This window comes from Falco naumanni, chromosome 1, assembly GCF_017639655.2.
Source record: "Falco naumanni isolate bFalNau1 chromosome 1, bFalNau1.pat, whole genome shotgun sequence".
NCBI lineage: Eukaryota > Metazoa > Chordata > Aves > Falconiformes > Falconidae > Falco > Falco naumanni.
This window is the reverse complement of record NC_054054.1, coordinates 116,163,371-116,178,547: the sequence shown is the minus strand read 5'-3', so window position 1 is coordinate 116,178,547 and position 15,177 is coordinate 116,163,371.

The window sequence follows — 15,177 nt, the reverse complement described above, 5'->3', positions numbered from 1 at the left end:
GTTTGCTACTTTGCTTCTTGGAAATGCCCCAGAATGGGTGCAGTGCAGAGGCAGGGTATGGAGATGTGGATGCCTGCACGCCCACGCAGCCCGGCACACACACAGGACCCAGTTCTCTGCTCTCCTGCATCTTGTGACCCTGCTGGCATCAGTGCTGAGTGCCAGTAGTTGTCATTGAGGGTAATGGCTTCTGTGGACTCTGCGTCTGCATCCACTGGAGATGCTGGGTGACCAGAGGAAAAGTGCACTGGGAATAAGTGTCCCCCCTTGCTGAAGCTGTGTGTTGCTGAAGGAGCATGTACGGGAAGGGAGAGGAGTTTACAATGAGCACTTGCTTGTCCTTCTATCCTTTCCCCTGGCCTGCCTGTCCTTAGGGTGTGAGGACTGATGAAGCTGCAGTTAGTAACTTCACCTATGTGTGTGCCTGCATGTGATACATGCACATAAGTCAATTAAAAGCAACGCAGCAGCCAAGCTGGTCAGTCAGCTGGTAGATGAAGTGCTGCTCCTTTCTCACTTAAACAGATGAGCAGAGACTCTAAGGTCGAAATTGCTGGGGAACATGATTGTTTTGCAAGTCCTCAGCCTTATGTGCTACTGGAAAGCACGTACTCAGGCTCCCCAGCTGCTGGTGCGTGCCAGCTCAGACCCTAGGCGCTGAGGAATGTTGCCAGATTTTCTAAAGCTATTTGCAAAGGCATTGTCTCCTTGTTCTTTGACTGACAAGAGGTAGAACCCAGTTTCCTAGTGCCCTGTCTATGGCCACCTTCCTTCATTAGGAGCTTCCTACTTGGGCAGGGGATCCTGCCGGCACCTCGGATGTGTCTGTCTGCTGCAGAAGGTGCACTCTGTGCGCTGAGTTCTGAGCAGGGTTCTGAGTGGGCGCAGGGCTGGGTGATCACTCAATTAAAGGCTCTACCAGCCGGCACACCTGAGAGGTGGCTTCTCCTCCCACCAGAGCACTGGGCAAGGAGAGCAGCTGAAGGGGAGCAGGGGGCTCTGGAGAGGTGGGATGGAGGGTGTCCAGCTTAGCCCTCTGTGCCTGTATCCCGGGAGTGTGCTGCTGGGATGTGACCTCACATTTCTCTGGAGTTTCAAACTCTGGCAAATATGGTTGGGAATTTTTGTTGTGAAGACTTGCTGTCTTCCTGCAGGGGTGATCCCTTCTAATTTCACGTTCCACTTCTGCAGGGACTGAATGGGTGTGTTAGATCGTTTCAGCATTTAACGCATTTGAAACATCTTCCTCGTGATGGTGAAAAAAAAAAATTGTCATTTTTTTTTCCCCTGTAAAAATTAAATTTGCTTGAGGAAGCTATGTGCCCTGGAAAACTTTGCTGAAGTTATAGACAACTTATCTAATAATCAGGAGTGTTTGCTGCTGCGTCTACTGCACTGTTCCCAGCTGCTGCTGTCAGCTCATGTGATTTTGGCTGAGATGGGACCAGTGCCACCCGTCAGCTGAATGCTTTGGGAAACAGTGTTGGGCCTCTGCAGGAAAAAAAAGTATGTAAAGAATTAGAACATGCAACAACAAAAAAAGATAGATTATTACTTTCTGTAGGTGTATCAATACATTTGTTCCTTGCCCTGTCTGGAGCCTGGGTATCTCGCACCCCTGGTGCCTGCGCATGCACAGACGCAGCGTGTCACCAGCCCCGTGTTCAGTCGTGTGTCTCGCCTGCCAACCCGCAGCTTTGGTCAAGAGCCACAGAGCTGGGAAGGAATAAATAAACCCTAGTTTCCAGCTCTTCCCTCTGCCTTCTCTGTTTGTTGTGAGGGATCCTGGAAGAGGGAGGCGGTGATGTCCCCTGCTTACCTCTTTGCCGATGGGATGACTATGGAAAGAGTTGGGAGACCCAGCTGGGGCTGTGTCTTTCCTGATGGTGGCCGGGGGGGCTGTGGGCACTGTCCCCCTGTAGCCCCTTGCCACCCAGCCTCCTGGGTGTGGGGCACTATCTGCAACGGCAGTTGATGGCTTCTATTTAATAGCATCAGTGTATGTAGCTGACACTGGGATAGTGTTGCGTGGGAGTGCTGAAGCAAGTGGAAGAGGTGTAAGGTGTGACGTGAACCCGTGTCCAAGCTTTTCAGCGTCAGGGTTTGCTCTGCAATCGCATGCTCCCAGCCAAGCCGGGGTAAGGGGCTGATTTCTCTCAAGGTTCACCGTAGGCCAGCCCTGCCTATGCAGAGGATGCTGAAGCATTGCTTGCACAGTTTGGGGATGGTGAGAACACCCACCTTCCTTTTCCTGGCCATATAGAGGCTTTACCGAGGCTGAGATTTTGCTTATACCTCTGTTAAACCATTCTCGCTATTACACCTCCTCCCTTGGGGAATGGCTGCCTCTTTCTGCAGGTGAAAGACCAGAGTTATTTATAGGCGGTTCTGTGCTGAGAAATAGTATAGAAAAAGGTTGAAATCGTCCCTAGAGAGCAGAAGTGGTAGCTGAGGTGATTGAGAGAACACTTTTGTTTTTCTTTTGCGTGTGCAAGTGTTTGCACATGTGCTCAAATGCATTAGAGTTGACTGTGGGAAGGTGTCCCAGGGCATCCCTGAAGCAGCGTCTCCCCAGCTGGGGGACCCCTGTCCAATGGTCAGGTCTAGGGCTGGTGGGGGCATTGCAGGCTGCTCTTTGCTCTCCTCTTTTCCTCACCACATACATCAGTTGATTATTTTTTTTTTGGTCTCAGTTTCTCTGCAGCAGGGACTGTGACATGTAGTTGGATTAGATTGTGCGTGTGCATTTGAGGTCAGGTATGTTGAAGCTGTCTTGAAAATGTTCTGGCAGTACAGCTTGCTGCAGCAAAATGGCCAGAGGTGTAAAAGTTTCAAGGAATTGAATGATTTTATCTTAAAAAAAAAAAAAAAGAAAAAAGTTGAGAATGGATTATGTTGTTAGCAAAGGTTGCAGTGTTGCTTCTCCATAATGAGTTAAAGTGAAACGGAAACATTGAAAACCAAGTGTTGTAAGAAGCACTTGGAGAAAAAAGGGGGGGGGGCGGGGAATCCCAAAACCAAAAGAAAAATCCCCCAAACCCAAACATGCTGGCTTCGGTAATTGTTACAATGATGTTTTCAGTGACTTCACTTTATGGGAAATACTGACTTTTCTGTTGTCACTGGGGATTAAAGGGACCTCTCTAGAGCTGCAGATTCACAGGATGATAATTCTGTGTTTCAGCTTGGACTGCCCACTAGCATTAACAAAATACTCGGTGAGCTCTGTCCAGCTCCAACTGAAATCCGTCGCTGTTATTTTGGAGCCCCGATGTACAGCAGTGCGGGGAGCTGGTGAGCCCAGGGCTGCGATGGGGACGGTGTAGGTGGCACTGGGGATGCTGCGAGGGCTCATCACGCTGGTGAGCTCTGTACTCCAGACATGCATCTGGCGAGGCTGAAACCCATAAAGTAACGGGTGTCCTGGTGCCCTGGGTGTGTAGCCAGGCATCAGAGAGCTGTGTAGGCAGAGCTTCGCTGTGTGGTGCAGCTGCACCCTGCCCACGTGTAAGGTGCCATGGCAGAGCATCAGTGTAACGTTGGCTGTAGTACAAGGGAACATTGGGGGTCTGAGGACAGACCTACATGTTATGTAGGGTGTCTCTTGGGGGTGGGGTGGAACTGACCCCCCTGCATCTGTCAACAGATGTAGCAGCACCTACTTAGTCATTATAATATACGACTGGGGGCCCAGAGCTAATTGCAGCTCTAAATGACTTTTATTATGCTGTGGCTGCTCCTTGCCTGCTGTATTGAAACCAGATGCTCAGGTTATTAAATAGATATAAGCCAGGTGCTGACTGCCTTATTTAAGCAAAATAGGAGTTGATTTCCTGCAGGAATGAGTGTGGTCATATATATGCCAGCACCCAAGAATGGGATGAAGCAGCTGGGGAGAATGGTGGCCATTGTGGCTTGGGGACCCTGGTGAAGCTTTCAGTGTTGCTTTGGGACTTGGCTGATGGATTGGCTGGATGCAAAGCTGCTGAGGGTTTTGGGGTGGTGACTGTGCTGCAGAGCTGTTCCCTGAGCGTGTCACCAGTCTGCTGATAGGTGTTCAGAAAGGTGTCTGGATGAGACACCTGCCCCGCTGAAAGGCACGTGGGTCTGACAGCGTGGCACAGAGGTGACAAACCCCCAGCAGCATGTGGTGCTGATTCTGGGGGGAAGCTGCAGTCGAGTCCTTACAGCAGGTCTGTGGGGTGTCTCTGTGCCTCTAACTCAGTGCTTTAACCCACAGAGTGTTTCGCTGGAGAATTTGTCACTGAGAACTTCTCCTCTCTGAGTGCTTTACCATGATCATGAGCACAACAGGTAGAAATTAGAGCTGGTGGTGAATAGAGCTAAGGGTTGCCCAGCTAACCCCAAGGTGTTTCTAAACCAGTTTCTCAACCATTTTGTTTGCATTCACCACTTGACTCATCTGTCATTACGCAGCCGCCTGTGCCAGCAGCAGCTCCAGGAGTTACCCTCTGCGAGAGCTTGTGCTTGAGCCCTGGAGGAAGGGAGCTGCTGCCAGCAATTACAGTTGGAGACCCTGGCTCGTGCCGAGCGCTGCCAGCAGTGCTCAACCTGTCCTCGCCATCAGAGGGGAGATGCTGCAGATGCTGAGGTGATGGAGCTGCCAGTGCCCGCTGCTCTGATCATCTGCGGCTCTTCACAAAGCCTGGGGCGAGAGCTGCAGGGGTCACAGCCTGCTGCAAGCTGCCCTGTTCTCGCTGAGATGGGGGTGTCTTTCTGCAGAGGCAGCTTGGGCTTGGTTCTGTGGGATTATATGAAACTGAGGGAGGGATGGCACAGAACCGCTTGCTGTTCGGCTGGTGAGGCTGAACCTGGGTAGCTGGAAGCTTCTTGGAGTAGTATCAGACCTGAGGTGAGCCTAGGGCAAAGCTGTGACAGCCTGGGCTTAGGCTTTGCTGAGTCATTTTTGTTGGAATCAAAGAGCAGTGGAAAACCTGCCATTTTCATGCAAAAATTCCTCCTCCCCAAGCGCTGCTCCGTCTCTCCTCCCAGGCTACAAAGATGCATTTTTTCCCTTTCCCCAGCATTTACGCTGGGTGTAGTTGCACTGCTCTGGGTCTCAGGAATGACTCTGTCTCAGTAGGAGCTTGGTATGATGTCAATGTTTCAAGTGGGTGAAGCAGAGGAGGCAAAAATAGACATTTAGACATTTTTCCAGTTATGCCTTTTCAAAAAGGAATATTTATAGCTCGGTGCGTAAACACAAGCTCTCTTTGTGAATCTGCTAGCAACTGCAACATGGCACATTACCCCCTGGGACCCTCATGCTCTCAGCCTCAGGGCTGGTCTAGGCAGCTCTGAGCTTCTTGCAGGGCAGCCTCAGCCTCCCCGTACCGCACCGCAGCGCTGGAAGTGTTGTCCAGTCCAGGTGTGAAGCACCCACAGGGTTCTCACGTTGCTTGGGGACTTGGATCCCTCGGAGCGAGCTGTCCTGGCTCATCTCCAGGGTGGGGATACAGCCCGCTGGAGTCTGAGCCTCAGTTCTGTGATTAACTCTGAAGCGTAACGAGGACTGCGGTGGGGGTGGTTTTATCGGGTCACTCATTGCTAGGTGCGGGAGGTCCAGATCACAACATTTCACTTTACCTCTGTTTCCCTGTCTATGGAATTTGGATAATGGCCTTTACTGCCCAGTTTGAAGTGCTTTGAGACTTTTTCAGGGTTTCCTTTCACAGCAATGCTGCCCGAACCACCTCTCAAGGTCTGACCTTGCTTGCAAGGAGTTCGGGGTCTGTGAACATCATGTGGTGTCAAAGCTCTTTAGCTACTGTTGTCTCCACTGTTGCAGCCGGAATGGGAGGCTTGATGTGGGTGGCAGGTGAAGAGGTTTTCTGAGGCCAGTACTGGTTCTTCAAAAATTGTGTGAGCTGTATTTTTCAAAAAGACTGTCCTGCAGCCACTCGGCAAGAAGTGGCATTTATTTTTGGCCATGCTTTTCATCACCCTCTGCAATCTGAACTGCAGGGAGATGGTTCCCTAAAGGGCTTCGTTGTGCGACGCTTGCCGGAGTGGCTGGGGTTTAGATGTTTGTGTTTATGGATCTGGTGCGATGCTTTGCAGAGCAGCTTGGGGGAGGGTTAACGCTGACTTCTGTGGGAGTAAAACTCCCAGGTCTTTGTGATATGAAGAAGATGCGTGGGCAGAAAGGTGGGGCTGGTGATGTCTAGATGTGGCGAGAATCTCTGCAGGTGGATGGGGTTCAGTGCCTGGCACCATCAGTCTCCTGGGATCCAGGGGGATTTCACTTTTGCACCTTAGAGTCTTTAGTGGCAGGAAAGATAATCCTGATGAGCAACAGCTTTAAAGCCTGGTGTGCTCCGTTGTGCTCGCTGTGACACGCGGCTCTGAGGGTGTGCCTGCAAAGCATTGCCAGAGATCTTGATCTCGCCTCAAACTATTTCTCATCAAACCCCGGGCTGATCTCTGGCCTGTTCTCCAAGCTGCTCGAGTGGAACAACAACCTCCGTTCCTATGCCTTGTCTCGCTGTGCCTAGCTACGTACCCACTCATCAGGTTCCCCACGCGGCACCTGCAGGCTTGCTGCAGGCTCCGAGGTTGGTGCTGCCTGCCCAGCTCCCGCATCCCTGCCCAGCTCCTGCATCCCTGCCAGCGCCTCCGCTGCATCAGCAATGGCATCTTCATTCCTCCCCTGCAGATGCAAAGGCAAAATCCAGAAAGATTTAGCACGGCAGCCCTGTTTGGAGTTCCTGAACTGCTCAGGCCTGAGCTCTGTGCTTAGCTGGAAGCTCTGGGTACAGGGGGACTGAGTGGCTCACAGATGTTTGCAGCATGTGGGTACAGAGGGGTAGCTTGGAAATGTGGTTCCACCCCCAAAACCCATCTGCTCCAGTGAGACCATCACTGCTACAGGGATTTTGCTGTGTTCCTGCTATTATTTGGGTTCAGGGCTCATCTGGATGTCGTAGCATGAATGGGGATCACAGGTAGAAAAGCCCCAGTGCTGGAATTTCAGTCTTCCCAGGCTGATCATTCTTCTGTTTCTTCTCTCTCCCTGTCCTCCCTGTGTCACTGCTTGTTAGCACAGCGAGGACAGGAGCAAAGCTTAAACTCTGGATGAGGTTTCTCTGGCTCAAATGTAAGGGTGAATCCCTCCACCTCTTTCTCACAAAACTCCAGGCATAGCTGCCTTTAGTCCCTGTCTTCAGTGGGCAGCATCTGCTTCTTCAAGTCCAGCCTTAGTTCTGCAGTGGGAATTTTGAGCGTGTGGTTTGGGCTGAACAAGGGATTTTTCTACTTTTTTCGTAATGGAAATTTCTTACTAGCTAAATGAAACTGTTAGATGTTTTTTAAAGTTTTCTTAATGCACAGTAGATGCTTTCTTAAAGGTGTTATAGTTTCTTGTTAGAAATCTGAAAACCACAAACTGATTTTGGTTTGGTTTTGACCACAGATTTTCAGTTTTTAAATAGATAAATAAAAGATCTCTTCCCAATGAGCCTGGGGAAGGAAGGCTAGACTTTCTCCTAGATCTTTAGCTGGGCTGGTATGAGACTCAGCGTTACCTGTTTGGGAAGAATAGCATTGAAAATAAGTAATGCCTCCTCTAGAAAACGCAGATCATCTGTTGAGCTGAAGGAGCACAGGCTGTGAGCCTGGTCCGGGACTGAGGTCCATGCTTGGGGGAAAGCTCCCACTCCAGTACTCTGTGTGGCAGTACTGGGGTGTGCTGGTGGGACTGCCGTGGGCTGAGAAGGTACCTTGCTCCCCACACAGAAGGGGGAGCTGCTGCAGTGGAGCTGGAGCTTAAAACTGCTGATGGGGTTTGGAGCTTAAAACACCAGCGGCGAGAGGGAGGAGACCAGCAGATCACTCGGTCCTTGTCTATAGAGGTGGGACCACCTGCCCTTACGGGGATCCCCAGTTCCACCTCTGCCCATCCACCTCGCTGCTTGGCTGCACTGACTGTACGCCAGGGACTAGCACCAGCTGCACGTGCTGGACGAAGAGTGGTGGCAGTTACATTTCAGCCCGTGGTCCTCTCCGTGTATGCCAGATTACTTACAGCCATCAGGAGCCAGAATCGGACTTGTTGCTCCCCAAACGTGACTCCCTAAATGCCATTGAGGTGCCAAAGCTCTAAGGGAGGATGGCACAAAAGGCAGCAGCTGGGAAGAGTCTTTTGATAGGCAATAGGGGATGACAATTCTTGCAGGACTCCTGCTTTGGGGAGGGGTGGTTGTGCCCAGACCTCACACGGGGACCTGCCAGCCTCTGGGCAAGGTGCATGGAAGGCCACTCTGCTGCAGTGCCTCTGTGGTCAAGAGATTTCTCCCCCTTGGGTGCTGGCATCCTGGGCTCCCTTTTAGCAGGCTCAGGAGATAGATGGCATTCCAGCCACCCACAGAAATTTTGTCAGCTAAAGGCAGCCAGAGACTTGGGGAGTCAATGGGTCAGTCATGTGCCTGTCTGCCATTGCATCGTACACTTGGTGCTGCGGAGCAGAAAAGAGCTCATCAGATGTTACATCCGTGCAAGGTGTTTTGTCCCTTTGTGTTCTTCCCCTAAGGCTGCTCTTTCTCGCTTGTTTGACTGCGTTGGGCCTCCAAGAGTTTATGAAATGCTTTAAAAAGAGAAAACATTGCTGATCTTACTTGCAAAATCAGCAGAGGTAGCAAGACACCCGCGTCCTTCTTAGAAGTTGTTGTCTGAGGGCATGGTGGTGGGGACTACAGGGCACAGATGCTGCCACTCTCAATCTACACCCTGCCCTACAAGCTCAATAAACTCATCAAAACGTGGTATAAACTCTTGGGGAGCTGCCAGCCCTGATTATTTAGCAGACCCTGTGTCCACCAGGATCTCTGCATCTCTGCACCAAGGCAGTGAAGCATGTATGTCTGCACTGCTGCTGGCAGCCACGGGCAGCAGCTACCACAGCTAGAAATCACCTAGACCGAGAACAACTTCTCTCAATTTTAATTTAATATTTCTATAAATATTACATTATATTTATATAATTAATACCTGAATTTAATAAAACCTGAATAATATAAATTTAATACCTGAATTTGGGATGCTTTGTAGCAGGGTGACAGCCACGAGCTCTGATGCTCACCGTGTCACTCCTCTCTTGTTTTCCTTCTAACCATGCCTGGATCCAGCAGCGCATTTCCTGGAAGATGCTCTAGCAATTAAATTACCATTGATCTCTCTGAGCTGGAAGCGGGCTCTGCTATTAGCTGGGGCCACTCGCAGGGCCATGGGGAGCTCATTGTGGTGGAGATGAAAATATGCTCGGGGAACAGAAACTCTCTGTGGCCGCCCCAGCTGTTCTGGGCTCCTGGCCAGACTCCTTCAGCTAGATTAATGGCAAAGTACAATAACGATAACGAGAGCTATCCTTTCCAATGGAGAGCTAATCTGCCACAAGCAGGGCTCTAGACTTGCTGATTCACTCCCTAATGGATAAACAGGGATGCTCTGCCCATGCTCCGGTGTCTAGACAAAGCGGGGTACGCAGGGAGAGGTGCTGCTGTGAAAAGTTTGTGGTGGGGCTGTGTGGGTGTGTGTCAGCACTTCCCCTAGAAATCTCCTCCGGGGAGGATCTGATAGCGTTAATGATGCAGAGGTGATAGGGTGAGCCTCTATAAAACCTGGGTGGTGCAGGAGTTAGAGGAGACCTGTTGTAACGCTGACCTTGAAGCCAGGTAACAGCAGTCGTGAGGTTTTGGCTGTCTGCTCATCGGTGTGATCAGAGAGTGCCGTTCGCTTGGCAAGCAGGAGCAAGCAGAGGTCGCATCGCTGCCCGGGCAGTGCGGGTCATTGCGTACTTTGTTTGCTGTGGGCAAGGCTTGCAGAATCCGGTGTACGATGCTCTGTTTTGCACAGGGCTTTGGCTGTAGCTTAGCATGGAAAAATGCATCCTGCTTGGGACAGGCTGGTCCGAGGGGACCCTGAAGAGCCTCGAGTCAGCAGAGGGAGACTTCACTTCATCGTGAGCTTGGTGCTCGCAGCCATGCAATGATGCAGTAGGTTGCGTGAGGATTCATGCCTTCCCCCATCTTTAAAAGTGATTTTGACCCATGAAAAATGGTGAAGGCAATTGGCTGAGGAACCCGAGCCTGTTCCTGCCTCTGCAACAGAGTCAATTCATCTGGTGGGAGCGCAGCTGGGCTGGGATGAACCTGGGCATCACGGAGGTGGGTGGCATTTGGCCTGTCCCTGCTGCAAGAGTCTCTGCTGGGGTGTGAGCAGTTGCAGCTTTTGGTGCCTCCTGGGGAGACGGTCAGGCCCAAACTGAGGGAAGGGTCATCAGTCTGGGGCTCGCTGTGAACCCCCAAGCCTGGGACACATCCTGGGTGTCCTGTCCAACCCGTCATTTCTAGGACGCTCAGAGTGGTATTGGTACAAGAACATAACATCCAATAAAATGCAATTTCTGACCTAAGTGTCTGTTTTATGGGGGAAAACCAAACCAGTTTTAATTAAAGCCAAGGCTCAGTGGGATACTCTTCACCGTAGATGGCCATTACTCTTTTAGTGACAGTCCTGCTGCGGTCACGCTCAGCTTGGCCATGCAGAACAGCTCCAGGTCTCACTTGCCTTTGTGCTGACTTTAACCTTCAACAGCTCCTCTTACCAAGCTGCTGAGGAGCCATCAGCTTTGGATCCAGCCTCCTGCTTTGCTGCCTGCGGGCGGGCTGGCCAGGCAGGCGTAGCAGCGGTTTCTTCAGCCAGAGACCGAGAGGTGGGATTTCAAGTAGGTAGAGAGTGAGTCTTCACGCAGGACGGAGCTTCATGCCACAATTTGGCCAGATCCTTGGCTTCCAGCGCTGCAAATGAGGCAGATCAATTATTTTGAAACAGAAGGTAAAAATTACGGCTTTGTTCCAGCCTCTCGGTTTGGACTGCAGCCGATGTGGTCCGTGCCACGGACTCCTCTGGGATAAAAGGCATCCTGCTGTAGAGCCCAGGGCAAGGGGGTTGTGGCTGGTGTGTTTGCTTTGGTGTCAGACCCCCGTGGGCCTGACCCCGCAGCCTGGCTCATGTTAAGGCTGAGCTCCCCCAGCCCCAGGGGTTGGGCTGGGGTCTGCTTGGTTGGTTCACGTGGAGAACTAGGGATGATGTCCCAGCCTGGGCACATCAGGGCTGCTGCGTGTTAATGCTGTTAGGATGATGGCTATACAGTCAGTAAACCTCAGCCGTAGCCTTGTGAAACTGAGAAAACACCAGAAGTGGGTGGAGGGAAGAAGCAGAGCCTGTGGTTAAGGAAAGGACAGAATAGGAAAAACTGTGTTTAACCCTTCCTTGACTGCATTTGGGTCGCAGAAGCAGCTTGGTTGCTTCCTGGTCTTAGGCTGGCATAAATTAACCTTGTTAAAGAAAGCAGAGATAATGAGGGCTGAGGGGTATCTAATAAAAGATGAAAGAGCAAAGGCAAACCACATCTCTGCAAGGGAGATGCCTTGATTTCTTGAGGCTGCCAGCATCTCTCGGGGCTCAGAGCAGCAGCAGGTGAGGGCTGGGCAGGAGGGTGAACTCCTCTGCTTGGAGCTCGGCTTTTCAGAGCCTGAGACTTGGAAACTCGAGGACTGGAGGAGGCACGCACAGCACTGGGCTTTCACAGCCTCAGGTTCTGGGGTGATCTGGGTAGTGCCCCAGGAGGCGGAGGTTGGTGTGGAGCAAAGACCCAGGCCAGCACGGTGGTCAGCCTCTGCCTGTGTCCCTGTGATCCACAAGGGGCCAGGCAATAGGTGGAATTTAAGATGCCTATGTTTAATTTTTAACAATCTTTTATTACTCCCCCTCCCCCAAATAATCAAAACCCCAACCCAACAAAAACCAAAACAACAAACAATCCTCATTTTATTTGATCTGTCTTAAAGGCCAAGACATGCAGGCTGTGCTGTCGAACAGACACCTGGCAGGAGCGATGCAAAGTTTCCTTTCAGTGCCCCAAGATGCCCCGAGTTCATGCATATGAGAAATGCTCCTTTCTGACATGCAGCAGCTCTCGGTGCCTCTCCGATGTGTTTATCCACCAGCATTTACACTGCAGTGGTAGCTGTGGGGATTTTTTTCTGAGGTGTGGAAAGAAGCCTGTGCCATGCAGGGTGCAGCTGCCCCAGCAGCAGGACGGGGGCTCCCGGGCTGCTGGATCCTGGATCCAGCCTGGCGGAGATGGGCGCTGTGAAGTGGGAGCTTCAGGCTCTCTCTGCCTGCCCTTCCCTTTGACGAACGCTGCTCAGCAGTGCAACGCAAGCACGAGGGGTGGGATGTGAGGAGGATCTGGGGATGAGACCTTCTATCACTCCAGAGCAGTAACTCTAAAGGTTTGTGATACATAAAGCTGGGATGAAATTCATTGCAACAGTCCAGCTACTCCTGGAAGCTTTGGTTTCTCCCACACGTGCCCCTCTTGCTACAGGCAGGAGTACAGCAGTGGGCTCTCCAGGACAGCCCCAACAGCGTGCTACGGTCCCTGTCCTGCCCAGACACACCCCCGAGTTCTTTTCTCTCCTGCAGTTCCCTGCTGCTCTCCCAGCTGGTCTTTCAGGCTTTCTCTTTTGCTTTCATACAGATCCCTCCATCCCACCACCCTGAGGCTTGCTCAAGCCCGTGCTCCCGCAGCTCTGCAGGTGCTGGTGGCACTCCTGGGGGTAACTCAGTGACAGTTTGGAGTACTGAGATGTCCCATGTGCTGTGCCTCCCGGGCATGGCAGCCCAGGTGGGGACCGGGGCTACACAGGAAGAGATTTTTCCCAGCTACTGTACTCCCAACAATTCAGTTTCTTTTCCTGCAGCAGGGCAGGCTGAGGCTGGGACAAGTTTTCTGACAAAGAAGCAGAGCCAAGAAGCAGAAAGGGAGCCCTGCCTGGGACGGACAGTCCCACAGTGAACTTCTGCCCCCGATCCCACCTCCTGCAGGGAGGAGAAACCTTTCTTCAAAGTTATGTCAGAAGAGGGATGTGCTGAGGAGAAGTTTCACTTCTTCTAACAGCTGGGTTTTGGACAATTTCCAGAGAGTTCTGGTGATGAATAAGCACTTATGCCCTGGAAACCTCTTCCTCCGCCTCCCTGTAGCAGCACAGTTCTCCAAGACTAATGGCCACATTGCCCGAATTCCAGGCGAGCCACCTCGCCTTCCCTCCACATCCCTGCAGTGCACCACTGCCCAGGGCTGACACAGCTTTTCTTGGGGACAGACGTCTCCTGAGGGCTATGGGTGCGTCATCCCCAGGCACAGGGACCCTCTGTGAGCTCCCAGCCAGAAGCCACTGAGCATTTTCTAGCCCTTCTCTTGGTGGGGTTGCACCTCTGGTCTTGAGGCTGGTGACAAGCCGGGATCACACTGAGTGCAGCTTCTGTTGTAATTTGACTGAGGTCAGCTTAGATGGGCTTGTGGCACCTGCTCCTTTCCTTGGTGGCAAACCAGGCGTTTCCCGTTGATGCTGGAGAGGGTGTGGGTATCCCAACAACACCAGGACCGGTATCTCCTGCCCAGGGCTTTTCCTTGACCCTCCAGGACAACCGAGTATCCTCCCTGTGTGCAACCTCTGGCCATTAAGGAGGCATTTCAGAGAAGACTCTCTGCCTCCCGTTCTGCAGCATCCCTCTCTGCTGTTGTCCGGGCAGGATGCCAATGTACCTGCAGAAACTTTGCTGGGGCTGGTTGGTTTGTAAAGGTTATTGATGTTTCCTGGGCCTTTCAGGCTCCAACTCTCTGCTTTTCCTCCCTTCTCTTTCACTTTTGCCTCTTTGCTTTTGTATTTTTGTGCGTCTGAGGTCTAAAAGGGTGACTCCCAGTTGAAGAAAGCTTTCAAGGACATAATCCAGGCTTTTAGAAAAAGCAGTCATTAAACATCTATGTGCATCTTCCTCTAAAAGATGTAATGGGCATGGCACTAAGAGGTGGGGTAAAGCAGAGTATCCATAGAGCAATATAGCGCTAAGCATACAGAGGCTAAAAATGGGCAGGAAAACACTCCCAAGGAGCCAGTCCCCGCTGCAAGTCCCAGCAGATAATTGTTTTTTTGCAGCATGCCTTGAGCATTAATGTTAAGGGATATTTTGGACCGAGAACTCGGAACCAATCCCAGGATGCCATAGCCTCCATGAGAACTGCTGGCAAGCGCTTGCTCTTCTTGAACACAAAATATTTGTGAGTCCTGCGGCGCTGCCTTCCCGTGGGGCTGCAGGCGTGGATATGTCCCTCTCGACGGGGCTGGACGGGGCTCGGCGAGCACCCAGCCCGCACGGTTCATTCACCGTAGGGTCACGGAACCAAATGCCGGAGGTTTTTGCTCTGAAATGCAATCTCCTTATGGAACGTGGTTTGTGCCATGGGGGGGATTGGTTTTCCTGCCGTGACCTGCCAAATGGCAGGGGGTGATGTAGGCAGCGAGCTGGGAGCAGAGGAGGAAAAGGGGCAAATAGCAGGGGCTGACCAAGTGTCTCTGTCCTTGCCCTGGCTGAGGTCCTGCTTTGGGGAAGAGATTTCTGCTCCAAACGCTCTGGACTTCCACTTTGTATTAAGTTGAAAGAAAAATGTGTGTCTGAATCGCAGAAATAGGATCCTTAGTGCCTGAATCTCTTCTGAAAGTAGGTCTGGGGTGGTTCTGTCACTGGCGGCATGACTCCCTTTCCTTAGGCCATCAGCGTCTTGGGTGCTCTGAGACGGGTAAAAATGACTCATCTTTGGAAGGGGTTGAAGCTGGGGATGGATGCCCCACTCGGAGGTTGTTTGTTTGTGTGGTATTTTTTTTTATTTTATTAATCTGATCGGAAACAAGGAACCCTATTTTGGCCAGTGGTTGGATCCAAACACAGGCTGTTTCAGGAGCCGTCCCTGAGAGCATCCCCAGTTTTGCTCAGTGGAAAATTCATTAGCAACATGTTTGATGAATGAGGCTCTGTTATGACACAAACGTTTCAGAAACCAGCAAAGCCCCGTTGGGTTATATAGGATTTCACGATGCTACGTAAACATCCAAGAGGGCAAGCAAGTGGGTGGGTGGTGCCACCGGTGCGCGGCTCGGCACAGCCTTTGCTGTTTTTCCTCTTCCCATTTTAGACTTACTGAAGTGCTCGGTGCTGCAGCATTGCTCTACGGATATTCTGCTTTACCCCACCTCTTAGTGCAATGCCCATTACATTTTTTAGGGGAAGATGCACAAAGATGCAGCAGCAAGGGCA